Below are 18215 nucleotides of genomic sequence, written 5' to 3' on the forward strand. Positions count from 1 at the left end.
TTTAAAATACATGAGTACACAAGACCTGACATTAAAACCAGTGAAATCAAACAACATGGGGAAAACAAAGCTTCAGTTATAGAGAATCACAAACACTTCCCAGTGATATCCATAGAACAGGAAGCTGCAGTAAGATGCATTAAAAAGGTCAGTCAAACCACTATCCCCATTCAAGCTCCTTTCAACCAGAAGCACCAGCTTTCTAACCTGCAGCACCAGCTTTCTAACCTGCAGCTTCCTATCAATGTACCCAGTAGAGTGGACAACTTCACTCCATCCTTCTGTCAACAGCCTCTCCAAGAGCTTGAGGTCTCCATACCTATTCCACCAGAACAGAGAGAGGAGAGAGAGGATATGAAAAGGAAAGCACAACTGGAGAGGGAGTAAGCCTGTCAACATACCTCCAATGGGAGGCTACAGTGCTTTGTTCAGAGGCAGGAGGATCATAACATCTCTAAACGTTACGGATACCCACCATCCAGACTTATTTCCCCCATGAGCTACTTAGGCCCTAAAAAACAAAACAAAAAAAAACCCTGACTAATCTGTAACTGATGCCAAGCTCTGTGACTATCTGTAAATAAGATTTATATTTATAAGTCAGTGTGTAACATATTTTACTAAGAATATATTTAAAACTCTTCAATAAAATGTATCTATTTTTAATTGAACTCTTTATTTACTAAAGAAATTATTTACAAATGCCAAGGGTTATTGAAATTCTGCAAATTAACTTTAGATTACCCTCTTGATGATACGAGAGAGAGAGAGAGAGAGAGAGAGAGAGAGAGAGAGAGATAAATAAGTCAGACCCCACATATGAGAGAGAAACAGATAAATATTTAACTATATGCTTTGTCATGTTGAATGTTGTATGTATGTATGTACTGTATGTCTTTATTTATATAGCGCCATTAATGTAGAAAGCGCTTCACCGCAGTAATACACGTGACAATCATATAAATAATACAAATAACAGATCATGGGAATAAGTGCTTCAGACATAAAAGTAACCTTTAGGAAAAGAAGTCCCTGCTCCGAAGAGCTTACAATCTAATTGGTAGGTAGAACATACAGAGACAGTAGAAGGGCGTTCTGGTAAGTGCGTCTGCAATGGGCCAAGCTTTTTCTATGCGGTCTATAGTATCAGCCACGGAGCTACTCACATGCTTCTTTAAGCAGATGTGTTAGAATGTGGGTCTTAAAGGTGGATAGAGAAGGTGCTAGTTGGGTATTGATGGGAAGGGCACTCCAGAGGTGAGGGCAGTCAGTGAGAAAGGTTTAAGGCGAGAGAGGGCTTTAGATACAAAAGGGGTAGATAGAAGACATCATTGGGCGGATCGCAAGAGTCGGGATGGTGCATAGCGAGAAATTAGAGCTGAGCTGTAAGGAGGGGCAGAAGAGTGTAAAGCTTTAAAAGTGAGGAGGAGAATTGAGTGTGAGATACGGGATTTGATAGGAAGCCAGGAGAGGGATTTCAGCAGGGGAGACGCTGAGACAGATTTAGGAAAGAGTAGAGTGATTCTGGAAGCAGCGTTTAGGATAGATTGTAGGGGAGACAGGTGAGAGGCAGTAAGACCGGACAGTAGAAGGTTCCAGTATTTGAGATGGTAGAGAATGAGGGTCTGTGTCAGAGTTTTAGCTGTCGAGCAACAGTGGAAGGGCGTATCTTTGTAATATTGCGGAGGAAAAAACGACAGGTTTAGCTACCTTTTGAATGTGAGAGAGGAGTCTGTGACCCCCAGGGCAGCGTGCTTGGGCAACTGCATGTATAGTAGTTCTTCCAACAGTAATGTGGAAGGTGGTAGTAGGGCCAGGTTTGGCATGAAATATAAGGAGTTCTGTTTTTGACATGTTAAATTTAAGTCGGCGGAGGATCATGTTGCATTGGGCTTCTCTTCCTTGTGTTTATACTGTACAATGTCACATACCCAGTAGCACTCCTTAAGACAAATATATATGGTGAGGTGGGTCTGGGGTTGAGTTTACATGGGTTTGTGTGTGCAGATTTAAATTGTTTGGAGGTCTGTGACTCCTCCCCGTTTCCAAACTTACTCTGCCCACCTTTAAAGCAGCAGTCCAAGCTGTCGTTTAAAAAAAAAAATCCCTTTGATATGTGCATCAATACAATCCACACATTGATAAGTAATTAGCTAAGTTGCGATTGATCGGTGAAGAATCGGCTCGGGGTTCACTAAATGGTTGCCAGTGCAGCAGAAGAGGACCAAAAATGCAAAGTTCTCTGGGGTGATCATGTGACCAGGCAGTCACTGGATACAATTGAGTTTTGCACAGCTAGGGAGAGGGCAGTGTTCAAAAAAAGGGGGGGGGGGGGTTTGCCAGAGCCTGTTTCAAAAGAGGAAGGGGATGTGACTTTGTAAATGGTTGCTATAGAAACAAAAAATGATTGTTACATTATGATACATTAAAATTTTAATTCAGAGTTGTTTAAAAAAAAAAGTACTACTACTGTACTAGTAGCATTATACTAAAAAATAATACAGATGCACAGTAATACCCTCTATAGATATACCAAGAATTGTTAAGTGTGAGTGTGTGTGTGAGTGTATGACATGTGGAAGGAAGGTGGAGGGGTGAGAGTTATGTCGAGGGGAGGGGGCTGAAGGAGAGACATGGCGAGGGGAGGGGGGTGAAAGAGACATGGCGAGGGGAGGAGGGTGAAAGAGAGACATAGGGAGGGGGTGAAATAGAGACATGAGGAGCAGGTGAAAGAGACATGGGGAGTGGGTGAAAGAGTCATGGGGAGCGGCGGTGAAGAGACATGGGAGCAGGGGTAAAGAGACATGGGGAGCAGGGGTGAAGAGACATGGGGAGAGGGGTTGAAAGAGACATTGGGAGGGGAGGGTGAAAGAGACATGGGGTGGTGATCGAGAGACATTTAGAGGGGGGGTGATAGAGAGACATGTGGAGGGGGGGGATGATAGAGAAACACGGGGAGGGGGTGCAAGAGACATAGAGAGGGGGGTGAAAGAGAGCCATGGGGTGGGGGGTGAAAAAGAGACATGGGGAGAGGGGTGAAAGAGACATGGGGAGGGAGGCGATAGAGAGACATGAGGAGGGAGGCGATAGAGAGACATGGGGGGATGAAAGAGACATGGGGAGGGGGGGTGAAAGAAAGACATGGGGGGAGTGAAAGAAAGCCATGGGGAGGGTGGGTCCATGATCCTCAGTTGCTTGAAGAGTAGGCCCGGGTGAGTAGTTTTTTCTTCTTCACAGGTCCGGGAGATGTTGATCGGACGGCTTCTTAGGGTCAAATAAGACATGACAGACCTTATATAAGGCCTGTGACATCACATTTGACTGACAAATGATATATCCACCAATCTAATTGGTGGATGTACCATGTGATGGCTTCCATTTTATTTTTTGGCAGAAATGACATCATCTTAAGTGATTGGATAATAAAGGAACTATTGGATCTCAATATAAATGTAGAAAATATGCAGGGCCAAAGCTATGACAATGCTGCAAATATGCGGGGAAAGCATAATGGAGTTCAAAGACATGTTGAACATGAACCCACGTGCGTTTTATGTACCATGTAGTTCTCATTATTTGAACCTAGTGGTTAACAACACTGCCAAACCCAATATAGGTGCCATTTAATTTTGGGGCTTAATTCAACCGTTGTATAATTTCTTCCCCAGGTCCACCAACAGATAGATCATTCTTTTAAAATCCTTACCCAATTTAACACTAAAGAGAGTTTGTGAAACACGTTGGGAGTCTCGTATTGATGCAGTTAGACCAATTCGATACCATCTGGGAGCGCTCTATGTTGCGTTAGTGTATATTAAAGAAGATGTGATATTTAAAAATGAACATCATGGCCCCCAGAGTAGAGCTGTTGCGTACACTCTCGCAAAATGTATTTGTGACTATAAATTCATATGTTGTGTAATATTTTGGTATGACATATTAAGTACAATCAATCCAGTGAGCAAGCAGTCTATAAACTATGACAAAAACAAGTCCAAAGACCAAATCTGGGGCTCCAAAAAACAATCCCAACAGTAGATTTGGGGCCCTGTTTGTTTAAATCAAAAACACTACAGTAATGTCCAATCCTTTGTCTCATAAATAGAAAGGTATCCTTACCAACTCCACTTATAAATGGTGTAAATGATCAGTCTAGGGGTTTACAGTATATACATGTAGAAAAGATGGCGCCTAGCTGGTTCTGCTCTGTTATTGAGCTATCACAAATCAGCTGTAAATGTTCACATGGAATGGCACCTAGTTAACTTTTTAAATCAATAACTGTAGACTTGCTAGTCGGCCAATATCATAGACTCTATCCTCAATAATAACAAAGTGGAGACTCACGGTTATCAAAGGGTGCATCAGTTCAATCCTGCTCCTGTGGGTTGCTGCAGGGCACCTTTTGGTGTGTTGTTCGCTAGGTAGATAGTACAAAGTGAAAAATGTGCGATGCACAACCGGAACGAAAAAATAAATGAACTGGAGAGAGGGTACAGTAACTACACAATTTGCTTTTAATTACTCATCTAATCAAATGACCGGCAACAAAACGCGCACGCAGACAGAGGTTTTCAAACATCTCTATGGAGCTTGGTCCCATCCCCCGTTCGCGTCACGTGTCACTCGCGCGGCGCGCTCACGGGACGATCGTGCACCACTCCCCAGCTGCGACACAACACCCGTAACCATGCCCACCTGTCTCCTGCGCTCTGCGTCCAATCACAGCTCCCGCGGGGGCCACACCTCCGTTCCGCCTCTCACTCTCATTGCTCCAGTCCTCCTATTTAATCTCTGCTTGCTCAGTTACACATTGCTGAGCATAGACCATAGTAGCCTTGTGTTCCTACATTCCTGCTTTGCCTTGTGCCTTGCCTCTCTTGCTTTCAGTTTGACCTCGTGTACCGACCCGGCTAGACTCTTGGACGCTCTCTGTATAACGACCCCAGCTTGCCCTCGACTACCTGCATCTCTCCATCCCTGACCACGGATATAGGACATTCTTTTAACCCACCAGCTCCAACCCTCGACCTCGGCACAACGGACATCTACCGTTACTGGCTCCTCCCCATGACCGCGGCACCTCCCCATGACCGCGGCAAGTATCTGGACTACCCTCTCTCTCCAACCCCGACCCGGCTACGCTGACAATCCAGGCGTGCCTCCACTGCTGTGGGTGCGCAGTTTCTACTTTCCCACCTCAGTACCGGGGGTCCGCCTTGTTCGTGGTGAGTGCAAGGGTCACAATTAGAGAGGGTTGGGGTTCCTTAAGATGCATCTGATCTCAGACGCGCTATTAGAGAGGGTTGGGGCTCCTTTGAATGCATCTGATCTCAGACGCGCTATTAGAGATAGTTGGGATTCCTTATAATGCAGATTTCAGATGCGCTGTTAGAGAGGGTTGGGGCTCCTTACAATGTATTTGATCAATGCATTGTAAGGAACCCCAACCCTCTCTAGTGTCTCCATCAGTGCCAACAGTGTCAGTGGCCATGTGAGCCCCCACCCTCTTCTTCTAACACATTTCTTCACCCTCTCACCCTCTTTTTCTGCTCCCTCTCTATTGCTCCCCCCTCTATTTCCCTATTTCTCCTCCCCCTCTATTTTCTGCCCCCTTTTCACACCTCCCTCCTCAATGTATTTCTCTTCCCCCTGTCTCACTCTTCCCCTCCCCTCTCTCTTCTTCTCCTCTCTCTTTCCCAATCTTACACTCTTCCCCCCATCTCTATCTTTTTATTTCTCACACTTCCACTCACTCTCCCACCACCCCCTCTCTCTCTTTCTCCCTCCCTCTCGCTCACTCCAACATCTCTCACACTCTCCCCTCCCCTCAGCTATCACTCAATGTCAAAAAGAATAGAGGCTGGGGCGCTCCCTTATTTGTTAGGCTTGTGATGTTGCCTGTTTTGTGATGTATAATCAAATAAAGGGTAGTGTATACTTGCCCTTGTTGTTTTCTGCAGCTGGACCTGTAGAGAAGATAAAGCCCGGAATCTTCTTGGAATTGCAGTGGAATCGGTGGATTGGTCAGCGCACGGGTTTTTTTCTCATAAAATGAAAAGAGAGGATAAGGAACACGTGATTAGTGTTTATTTAGCCAGACAGTACATTATGCAATGATATAAGGTTGTCTTCTAAAGTATATAGTAAAATGCTTGAATTAAAAACTTGGATAAAAACCTGAATAAAAAGCTTGGATGAAAAGCCTCCTCCCTTTTCCCTCTTTTCTCATCTTTTTTCCCCTTCTCCCTCTCTATCTTGATTCCATCAATCCCCTTCTCCTTTTCCCCTCCTCCAATGTACTAGTACCGGCGCAACTCTGAGGATCCAGCAATATTTGTGTTAAATTACCTCTCATTGTACCAGCAAGCATGCATCTAATATCTGCATCTGTGTAGCCTAACCCACTAAGCACACAGCTATAGAGTGACTAAGAACTATGACCCTGGAATCGAATCCCCGATGCAGCACACACAAGAACACTCAGGTATTCAAAGTCTGTAAATGACTGAAATACAAAACCTTATACTGCACCGACACACTTTATTCGAGCAAATACCCAGTATGTACCTGGCAGATACCTGGAATGCGCCGCTCCTCACCTCTGACAAGCCCCGTTGCGTTTGCCTTCCCAGCCTGGGTTCATGCCTGGCTGACGGGCGGCTGATCTGTTAAATGATAATGATTAGGATTTAATAGGCTGCAATGCTTCGCGTGTCTACCAGATGGCATAAATTCATGAATTGTAATGCAGTATATATATATATATATATATATACTGTGCAGTATTGCAGCCAGCGGGAATAAAATGCTTCAATCCCTGCTTGGAAAATACCTCAATGCACTCGGGCAGAAAACAGTCACAAACCTCAATACACCCGGGTATACCCGAATTCGTGGGACTAGCCGAGCTCGAATAAAGTGTGTCGCCAGTGTACACCAAAGGCACCACTACAATTCATAATATTTCATATTATTTCTAAATGAACCACAAGGGGAAACATGAGGTCTACGAATTTTTTGAATTTTTTAATTCTCTCTATATTTTTTAATATATTTTTTAATATATTTTTTATATTCTACTTTTTTACATATTCTACTATTTCATATTTTATATTTTCCATCAAGCTATGAAGCAATTTTTAAATGAAGAGACATGTGATGCGACTAAATTACCACGCATGAACTCTGCTAGTTCTAATTCTCTCCATTCACAAACCTTTATTCCAAATTTCATATGAAATTCCCATTATGTTATACTTTTATCACATAGCCTATTTTTAGCCATCAAACCATCTTCTAACAATCTAATCACCAGCCACAGAGCGGTCATACCCAATTATAGAGCCATATATACATCCATGGGGATTCAATCGCAAGGCTATAGTACAATATAATTCTGCTACAGCACTCATTTTAAGAAACCTGTATAAAGATATATGTGTATTATCCTGATTACTGAATTGCATACCCGCTTGTGAGATAATCAGGCTCCAAGTAATCTACTATGCAGAAGTGATACCATGTGGGCATAATTAACTGTTTGACTTATTTCCACGATTGTATAAATCTTGCATCCACAATTCATTCATCCTTTTCCTCCAAAATCGCCCATTACAGTCAATGTACAAAACATTTAGTACCCACAATTGAAGAAAAAGCTGTTTTAATATTTTAATTGTATGAAATACTAATTGATTGCAATTAACCAATCAACTAGTTTTTAAGCCTATAAAAATGGAAGATCCAGGGCATCCGGCAGGAACCTGACGAAGCATCACTGCGAAACGCGTAGTTCCCTGCCGGAGCCCATTGCCTGAAGGACCCAGCCAGCCTGCTGACATCCGGTAAGCCCCCTCCTTCCGGTCCCGCCATCGGACGCGATCACGGGAGACACACTGGTCGGAGGAGCGTGAACGGACGATCGGGCTGAAACTGGGCTGTTGCCCAAACGGTATCGTAAGTGTTTTTCCTGTTTGCTGTTTTTTTCTGCACTTAATAAATTCATTTTTACCCACTCACCGTGTTCGGCCCTTTTTTCTCTAAATCGGGCACCCGGGAGAGAAGTCACTTACATACTACCTCCATTAGGAGGAGGAGGAAGTCATTACTTTTGATAGCACTCTGTCAAAGTAAGACTGCCCCCCATATACTGCTAAATTAGCTTCACCTACACACTACCTTCATTAGGAGGAGGAGGAAGTTATTGCTTCTGGTAGCACTCTGTTAAAGTAAGACTGCCCCCCGTATACTGCCAAATCAGCATCCCTATCCCTGTCAGACAGCAGGCTGCATAAGAGCCTGCTAATCACCAGCCCCCACCACCCTGCAATTTTTCATTTTCCATCTTCCATCCCACCGCCCCCAACTTCAGATCAGTCCAATCAATCACAGAACTCCATTTTAAAATATATGAAGTAGTTTTTATTAAAGGCTTTTCATCCAAGCTTTTTATTCAGGCTTTTATCCAAGTTTTTAATTCAAGCATTTTACTATATACTTTAGAAGACAACCTTATATCATTGCATAATGTCTGGCTAAATAAACACTAATCACGTGTTCCTTATCCTCTCTTCATTTTATGAGAAAAAAACCCGTGCGCTGACCAATCCACCGATTCCATCACTCAATGTCACCCTATTTTCACTCAATCTCCCCCTCCTCACACTGAACCCCCCGCCCCACTGACAACACACATAATCCCCCCTTACACACACACACACACACACACACAAACACACACAATTCTGCCCCCAAAACACACACACACTATTACAATTACACACAATTCCTCCTTCCGGCATGGACCGGTGAGGATCGGTGCAGCAGAGGCCTGGCAGAAATCGGAGGCCAAGCAACCATACGCAGAAGTTGGGCCCGACCTCTGGCCAATTTTTAACTAAGTGGGGGAGTGAGAGGATGAGGGGGAGACATGAGAGGATGAGGAGGGGGGAGTGAGAGGATGAAGAGCGGGGAGTGAGAGGATGAGGTGAGGGAGAGGATGAGGAGGGGGGAGTAAGAGGATGGGCAGGGGTGAGTGAGAGGATAAGCAGGGGGGGTGAGAGGATGAGGAGGGGGGAGTGAGAGGATAAGGGGAGGGGGAGGATGAGGAGAGGGGATTGAGAGAATGAGGAGTGGGGAGTGAGAAGATGAGCAGGAGAGGAGAGAGAGGATGAGCAGGAGAGAAGTGAGAGGATGAGGAGGGGGAGTAAGAGGATGAGGAGGGGTGAGTGAGAGGATGAGGAGGAGTGAGTGAGAGGATGAGGAGTGGGGAGTGAGGATGAGGAAGGTGAGTAAGAGAATAAGGAGGGGGAGTGAGAGGATGAGGAGGAGTAGAGGATGAGGAGAGGGAGGGGAGAGAGGATTAGGATAGGGGTGAGAGGAGGAGGGGTGGGTGAGAGGATGAGCAGGGGGAGTGACAGGATGAGGGGGTGAGAGGAGATGGGGGGGTGAGAGGATGAGGAGGGGGTGAATGAGAGGATGAGGAGGGGGTGAGAGGATGAGGAGAGGTGGGTGAGAGGATGAGGAGGGGGAGTAAGAGGATGAGGGGAGTGAGAGGTTCAGCAGGGGGGAGTGAGAGGATGAGGAGGGGGGAGTGAGAGGATGAGGAGGGGGTGAGTGAGAGGATGAGGAGGGGGTGAGAGGATGAGGAGAGGTGGGTGAGAGGATGAGGAGGGGGAGTAAGAGGATGAGGGGAGTGAGAGGTTCAGCAGGGGGCATTGAGAGGATGAGGAGGGGGGGAGTGAGAGGATGAGGAGGGGGTGAGTGAGAGGATGAGGAGGGGGTGAGAGGATGAGAGGAAGGGGTGGATGAGAGGATGAGGATGAGGAGGGTGAGTGAGAGGATGAGGGGAGTGAGAGGATGAGGAGGGGGTGAGGAGAGGACGAGGAGGGGGGAGTGATACAACGAGGAGTGCGAGGATGAGGATGCATGGAGAGATGATGAGGAGGGGGATGATGAGGAGGGGCAGAGAGGTTGTGGAGGAAGTGGAGAGGATGAGGAGAGTTGGGGGGAGTGGAAGGGGAGTGAGAGAATGAAAGGTGAAGCAAGAGAATGAGGAGGGGTGAGTGAGAGGAGGACGGGAGAGAGAGGAGGAGGAGGGGGGAGTGAGAGGATGAGGAGGGGGAGCAAGAAGATGAGGAGGGGGGAGTGAGAGGATGAGGAGGGGGAGCAAGAAGATGAGGAGGGGGGAGTGAGAGGATGAGGAGGGGGAGAAGTGATAGGATGAGGAGGGGTGAGTTAGAGGATGAAGGGTGAGTTAGAGGATGAAGGGGGAGTGAGAGGATGAGGAGGGGAGTGAGAGGATGAGAAGGGGGGTGAAAGGATGAGGAAGGGGGAGTGAGAGGAGAAGGGGGAGAGAGGATGAGTAGGGGGCAGTGAGAGCAGGGGGAGAAGCGAGAGGATGAGGAGGGGTGAGTTAGAGGAGGAAGCGTGAGTTAGAGCAGCGGTGCGCAAACTGTGGGGCGCGACCCCCAGGGGGGGCGCAACACTGCCGACGGGGGGCGCGGGGTTTACAGAGGCCCCGCGCGCTTCCCGAAGGCACTTAAATTAAGTGCCGGGGGAGCTGCAGGGCCTCTGTAAACCTAACTTACCGTGGCTCCGGCGGCTTCCTCCCTGCGTCGCCATGGCAACGCGGCGTCAAAATGACGCTGCGAGGTCATGTGACGTCATGTTGCTATGGCAACGTGACGTCATTACGCCGGAGCGCGGGTAAGTTGGGGTTGGGGGGGGCGCGGGAGTGAGGGGACAGCCGGCAGGGGGGCGCAGGGAAAAAAGTTTGCGCCCCCCTGAGTTAGAGGATGAGGGGTGTTAGAGAATTAGGGGGAATAGGTAGGATGAGGAGGGGGAGTGAGAGGATGAGGACTGGGAGTGAGAGGATGAGGAGGTAGGAGTGAGAAGATGAGGAGGGAGGAGTGAGATGAGGAGGAGGGAGGAGTAAGAGGATGAGGAGGTAGGAGTGAGATGATAAGGATGGGGAGTGAGAGGATGATGGGGGAGTAAGAGGATGAGGAGGTAGGAGTAAGAGGATGAGGAGGTAGGAGTGAGAGGATGAGGAGGGAGGAGTAAGAGGATGAGGAGGTAGGAGTGAGAGGATGAGGAGGGGGAGTGAGAGGATGAGGAGGAGGAGTGAGAGGATGAGGAGGGAGGAGGGAGAGGATGAGGAGGGAGAAGTGAGAGGATGAGGAGAGGATGAGGAGGGGAGGCGTGAGAGGATGAGGAGAAAGAAGTGAGAGGACGAGGAGAGGATGAGGAGGGGAGGCGTGAGAGGATGAGGAGGGGTGAGTGAGAGGAAGAGGGAGTGAGAGGATGAGGATGGGGAGTTAGAGGATGAGGAGGCGAGAGTGAGAGGATGAGGAGGGGGGAGTGCGATGATGAGGAGGGGAAGTGCGAGAATGAGATGGGGGAGTGAGAGGATGAGGATGGGGAGTGAGAGGATGAGGAGGGGGGAGTGAGAGGATGAGGAGGGGGGAGTGAGAGGATCAGGGGGGAGTGAGAGGATGAGAAGGGGGAGTGAGAGGATGAGAAGAGGAGGAAGGGGAGAGTGAGAGGATGAGGGGGGAGTGAGTAGATGAGGAGGGAGTGAGAGGATGAGGAGGGGGAGTGAGAGGATGAGGAGGGGTGAGAAGATGAGAGGGTGAGAAGATGAGAGGGTGAGAAGATGAGGAGGGGGGGTGTGAGGATGAGGAGGGAGTGAGAGGATGAGGACAGTGAGAGAGGATGGGTGGGTGAGAGAATGAGGAGGGGGGGTGTGAGAGGAGGATGAGGATGGGGGAGTGTCATGGAACAGGAACACCCCTGTCTACACTTCTGTTTCACCCCCCCTGTCTTTGCAGCCCTGTTTGTCAGCCTGCTCAGAGCCAGCTGCATGTGTTAGATTCTGCTCACAAACACAGTGCCAGTTCCCCTCTTCCAGCAGTATGCTGCATTAAGATGCAACATTTCTGTTACATGTTGCAGCCTCCCCAGACACTCCTGTGAGTCGTCATGGCAGCCCCAGCTTTCCTCTCAAATGGGCTGGTCTGCTTCTCCCCCTCTGTTCTGCCCACAGATGGTTTGTCCCCAGACCATTTTATCACCCAGTATGTTTCACTACCTTCTTTCCACCATTTTCCCTGGACTTGTGAGTACCCTGCTGTAATCCTGAAAGTTCACCTTTCCTGTCTCACCCTCAAATACTTTCTGGGCAAGCTACCCAGCTACCTGAACAAGCTCCTCACCCCTACCACATGCAGTACCTATCACCTGAGATCAGAATCCAAAAGACTATTCATGGTCCCAAGACTCAACAAAGTATCCGGACGTTCCTCCTTCTCCTTCCGTGCACCCCAAAACTGGAACAACCTACCAGAGACTCTCATATCCACCACCAGCTTAAGTTCTTTCAAATCTAAGGCTGTCTCACACTTTAATCTGGTCTGTAACTGTTTCATACGCTCATAATATATATTTTCTTTAACTGTGCATGCAATGTCTTGTATATAATGTATACCTTGTTCATTTATGTAACTGTATTTGTAACCATGTATTATTTTGTTTTACTCTGTGCCCAGGACATACTTGAAAACGAGAGGTAACTCTCAATGTATTACTTCCTGGTAAAATATTTTATAAATAAATAAATCCCTGTAATGGTGATAAAGAAGTATCTTTTCACCTCCCTTGAATACTGAGCACACACAGAGACACCTACACCTCTACACAAGAGACTGTACCTTATCCTGTTTTCCCTCAATAAAACTAAGAAAAGAGACAGATCTTGTCGTGCTTAGGAAAGAGGGCGAGTTGGCACTATCTGAGCTAAGTCATAACCACGTGATCCTCTGGCTTCCAGAATAGTGAAAAGATATCTGTGCCTTACAGACACTTACAGGAGCGGCTACTCCAGACTCCATGACTATATAGAGCAGCCTCTACAGCAGTACATGCAAGCAGCATACACAGCTATACAGAGCAGCCTCTGCAACTGCACATAGCCTGCAGCTTTCACAGACAACCAGTAGCTCAAACTGCAAAGCAGCCTTGCAACAAACAGTGCTTCTCTCACAATACCTAACTGCCTTTTTCTCTGTCCGAGTCCACCCGCTGCTCAGCCCCACAGTGAGGAGCCACCTTCTGACCTACCCCTACGCACATTCCCACGGCCAGCGCCATCAAGGGCCACGCCACCGGACACCCACCAGGACACGGGTCAGAGCCAACGGACACCTGTAAATACAGCTACCCCAACGCTGCACGCTGCAGGACACCGCTCGGCATCATCTGAGACAGACGCCCATCGCTGACAAGGTAAAAGACCGCACGCCACACGCACTGGCAAAAGGCCTACACACACCTACAGCATGGCAGAACTCAGAGCCTCACCAGACATCACGCAGGAAAGCGATCTCTCAGACACAGAGACCGCTGCGCATCTGCAACAGGCGCAGGCAGGCGCAAGGCCCAAACGGACAGTCACACTGACACAAAAGGCCCGCGAAAAATATGAGACTGACATTGGAGCGCACCGCGCTAAATTAGAGTTGGCCTGGGAAACAACCGCATTGGAGTTACGCAATGTTGTCAGTATTGGCGATAATGCACAACAGCTCGCGCAGGCAATTATTCAAATAAAGTCTAATCACTCGTGCTACCAAGGGCTGTCAGAAACATACATCACCTACTTGACCAGAACCAACACCGGCGAAAGCCTGCAAGAAAGAGACTTACAAAATAACATTGATCTTGCACGTGACAGCCGCGTGCGGGCCGCCATCACAGACGCTCAAAGCGTGAGAAAAGAGCTCCTCCTGGAGACCGCGTCGCAGCGCTCAAGCACATCCAGACACTCATACAGGTCAGCAAGATCAGCACAATCCAACGCGTCCAGCGCAAGCGCAAATGCTACCAAGGCGCGAGCCACCGCAGAGGCCGCACGTGCCAGGGCCGAATATAGTCGCAGAGAAGCAGCCATAAGAGCAGGAAGAGCGCGCATAGAAGAGGAAGAACAGACAGCCGCTGCTAATGCTGCCGCTAATGCCGCCGCTAACGCCGCCGCTACTGCCACAACCACTGCGCGTAGGAAGGCCGAATTTGATGCGGAACTGGAGGCACTAAATCAAGAAAGAGAAGCCGCCGCCGCTATAGCCCAAGCCGAAGTCCTAGAAGCAGCCGCGCGACAGGACGGTGGGGAGCAACCGTACAGACGGATTGCCTCAGAGGATCCAGCCCGACGCACTGAAGACTATGTAAGGAGCTTCTTCAGTGTGAACACCAGCGCACCATCTCAACACGGAGGGAGAGACTCCACAGACAACGAAGACTTGCTAGGCCCACGAGGAGAAGATGTTGTTCCTGCAATGGTACATGCTGCCTGGGATAGCCACAGCCGCAATAGTGATCCACACGCCAGCGCGCACACGGATGCACCACCACAGGCTCGCAATCCAGGTACACCCACGCGGGAGAAAACAGCCCCTCACACTGGCCAGCAGTCATCACGCGTCCACGCCAAGGAAGAGGCGACCGCACGGACCCTCCCAGCAACTACCTCAGAACGGGACAAACGCGCCGATGTCTCAGGTCTGACAGACATAGCCAAGTACATGATCCGGCGCGACTTGGTGCACGCAGGACTCATCAGCTTCGACGACCGCCCTGAGAACTACCGGACGTGGAAGTTCACGTTCAAAGACGCAATCGACAGCTTGGACTTCTCAGCAAGGGAAGAGCTCAACCTGTTAGTCAAGTTCCTGGGAACGTATCCAGGGAGCAAGCGCAGAGACTTCGGGCGGCAAACGCGCACCAACCCCAAGTAGGTCTTGACCTAGTGTGGTAAAGGCTAGAAGAGTCCTATGGCAGCCCCGAAGCAGTCGAGGATTCACTCTTCAAAAGAATCGAGAGCTTCCCAAAGATCACAACTAAAGACTACTCGAAGTTACGAGAGCTCGGGGACCTGCTGCAAGAAATGGAGTTCGTGAGGAAGGACCATTCCTTAATAGGTCTCAACGCCCTAGACTCAGCTCGTGGAGTGAGACCCATCCTGGAGAAGCTACCCTACAACCTCCAAGAAAAATGGATCTCACAAGGCTCCAAATACAAAAGGGAGAAGCAAGTCGCCTTCCCCCCATTCTCATTCTTCGTGAGCTTCATCCGCGAAGCGGCAAGGACAAGGAACGATCCCAGTTTCATCTTAGGTGCGCAAACCACATACAGTGCAAGCAGCCTGAAGAACGAGAGACCTGCGACGAGATATGGTAACCCCCAAACACCCATCTCGGCCCGCAGGACGGACGTGCTTCCCACGACCCAAACTACTCCCAATCAGTCGGTCGCCGGAGACAAGGAACCAAGGGACCCAAACAGGGAATGTCCCATACACAAGAAGCCACACCCACTCAACAAGTGCTTTGGGTTCAGGATGAAGTCCCTAGAGGAACGCAAGAGGTTACTTGGAGAATTCGGGGTTTGCTTCAAGTGCTGCGGTTCCACGACTCACCTAGCCAGGGACTGTAAGGAAGAGAGCAAATGCACAGTGTGCGAAAGTGACAAGCACGTGACAGCGTTACACCCAGAGGCGATGACACTCCACCAACTCAAGAACCCATCCTCCGTAGCGGAGCATGGCGGGGAGGAAGAAGAAGGAGAGTCAACATCCGTCACATCTCAGCGCACTGAGGTTTGCGGAAAAGAAAGTGACAAAATGTCCTGCTCCAAAATATGCCTTGTCGCAGTGCACCCCCAGGGACAACCTGAGAAGGCTATTCGGATGTACGCAATCCTCGACGACCAAAGCAACCGATCACTGGTCAGGTCAGAGTTCTTCGACATGTTTAACATACAAGATGGTGCTTCTCCTTACACTCTCAGAACGTGCGCAGGGCAAATGGAGACCACAGGGAGAAGAGTGAATGGCTACACCATATGCTCAATAGACGGCAAAGTGAACATGCCCCTTCCCACACTCATCGAGTGCAACCACATGGCCACAAACAGGGACGAGATACCCACACCAGACGTGGCACTCCATTACCCCCACCTCAAAGGAATAGTCAACTACATCCGGCCGGTGGAACAAGGCGCCAAGATCCTGCTGCTGCTCGGTAGGGACATCTTGAGGGTACATAAAGTCCGTAAACAGCATAACGGACCCCACAACGCACCATACGCCCAAAGACTTGACCTAGGATGGGTGATAGTGGGTAACGCGTGCACCAACAAAGAGCACGGGCAAGACTACGTTGATGCCCGTAGGACGGTGGTGACAGAATGTGGACACACATCTCTCTCTGAACCATGTCTTGGCCATCTCCAAGTGACCGAAGGGCCAAGTGAAGAGAAAAGACAAGGTCATACCCCTGAGGCCAACAAAGACATCCTCACTTCGATCGGATGCGACAATGGCTTAGGATGCTCAGCAGTCCAGACAGCTAAGGACGATGAGTCGACTCCACCAAGGGGAGGAAGTGACCTCCCAAAGGTAACCGACAAAGGGATCGCCCAAATGGCAATAAACAATCAAACAGTCCTCTCGCGAGCAATGGCACGACTAAGGCGTACAGTTGTTCCTCTCCACAGAGTGTCAAGCGACAAAGCAGCCAGCTGCCACGGCTGGCGTAGCCACAAAAGATTGCGCTCTACAGGTGAAGCCACAGTCTCAAAAGGACTGTCCTCTCACACGTCTAAAAAGAGACAGCCACAGAGACATTTCATAAAGGGATTCACTAGGGCAAAAGATACTGTTCTTCGTCACGTCCAGGGAGACAATAACCTCCCAATGGTAGTCAACAGAGAGACACAAAAGCATTTCACCAAACTACGTGGACATGTTCTCGTGCAAGAGAAATGTACCGATGACCTACGGTGCACAGCGTTCCAAACAACAAGGGACGACAAACAAACACCATCGAGGGAAGATAGAGGATTCCCAAGGTTAACTATCAAGGAGCTCTCTAAAGACGGACTAGGCAATTGGGTGACTCCGCTACCAAAAGGACGCTTCCCAAACAATGGCGAACATGCCATCTCTAGGTTCACTTCGCACCTCCGCGACTTAAAAGGGGAACTAGAGACCAAAAACAACCTTGTGGCCTTCATCCAGAAGATAGTCTTTACCGTCCACGCAAAGCCAGCACCTCTAATGGAGAAAGGTGAAGAAGGCCGGTACCTCCAATCATCAAGGGCCTACCACCCTCAGGAACCTGATCAAATCCGGGTAGTGTTCAGCCCCAGCGCTCAGCTCCAGGGAGTCCCCCTAAACGACGCCCTCTTCATTGGGCTGGACTTGACAGCCAGTCTTCCAGGAGTGTTGTCCCGCTCCCAAAAGGAGCCAAAAGCCCTCTCCTTCTGCCAAACGCCAGGTGATAGAGCGACAGGCTGCCACGGCTGGTATACCTACAAGGGGATACACTCTGTGGGTGAAACTACAGAGACAAAAGGACTGTTCTCTTACAAGACTAAAGGGAAACAGTGCCAGAGACTTTTACAAAAAGACTTTGTGGTGCAACCAGCAAACCTGGAGCGGTTCATCCACCCAACATCCCTCGCTAAAAGACTTTGCCAAGGGATCTCAACACCAGTGGTGCCGGCCGGTATCACCTCTTTATGTGGACATGGACTTTACATTATTATGTTGTTATGTTGTATGCATTGCACATATGTTCCACATAGCCTGCCATATAGTGGTATCTACAGATACCAGACGGGGAGTGTCATGGAACAGGAACACCCCTGTCTACACTTCTGTTTCAACCCCCCCCTGTCTTTGCAGCCCTGTTTGTCAGCCTGCTCAGAGCCAGCTGCATGTGTTAGATTCTGCTCACAAACACAGTGCCAGTTCCCCTCTTCCAGCAGTATGCTGCATTAAGATGCAACATTTCTGTTACATGTTGCAGCTTCCCCAGACACTCCTGTGAGTCGTCATGGCAGCCCCAGCTTTCCTCTCAAATGGGCTGGTCTGCTTCTCCCCCTCTGTTCTGCCCACAGATGGTTTGTCCCCAGACCATTTTATCACCCAGTATGTATCACTACCTTCTTTCCACCATTTTCCCTGAACTTGTGAGTACCCTGCTGTAATCCCTGTAATGGTGATGAAGAAGTATCTTTTCACCTCCCTTGAATACTGAGCACACACAGAGACACCTACACCTCTACACAAGAGACTGTACCTTATCCTGTTTTCCCTCAATAAAACTAAGAAAAGAAACAGATCTTGTCGTGCTTAGGAAAGAGGGCGAGTT

The 18215-nt window shown here is 48.8% G+C and overlaps 1 long non-coding RNA gene across 1 annotated transcript in view; it reads right to left on the reverse strand.

The window, feature by feature from the left end:
- Window positions 1-18215, reverse strand: part of LOC142465276 (uncharacterized) — a 234855-nt gene that overhangs the window by 205195 nt on the left and 11445 nt on the right. Inside the window, exon 2 of the long non-coding RNA XR_012787835.1 lies at window positions 4348-4420. This is a non-coding gene — a long non-coding RNA (uncharacterized LOC142465276). The remainder of the gene's footprint in view (window positions 1-4347; window positions 4421-18215) is intronic.

Source organism: Ascaphus truei, chromosome 13 (assembly GCF_040206685.1).
Source record: "Ascaphus truei isolate aAscTru1 chromosome 13, aAscTru1.hap1, whole genome shotgun sequence".
Classification (NCBI taxonomy): Eukaryota; Metazoa; Chordata; class Amphibia; order Anura; family Ascaphidae; genus Ascaphus; species Ascaphus truei.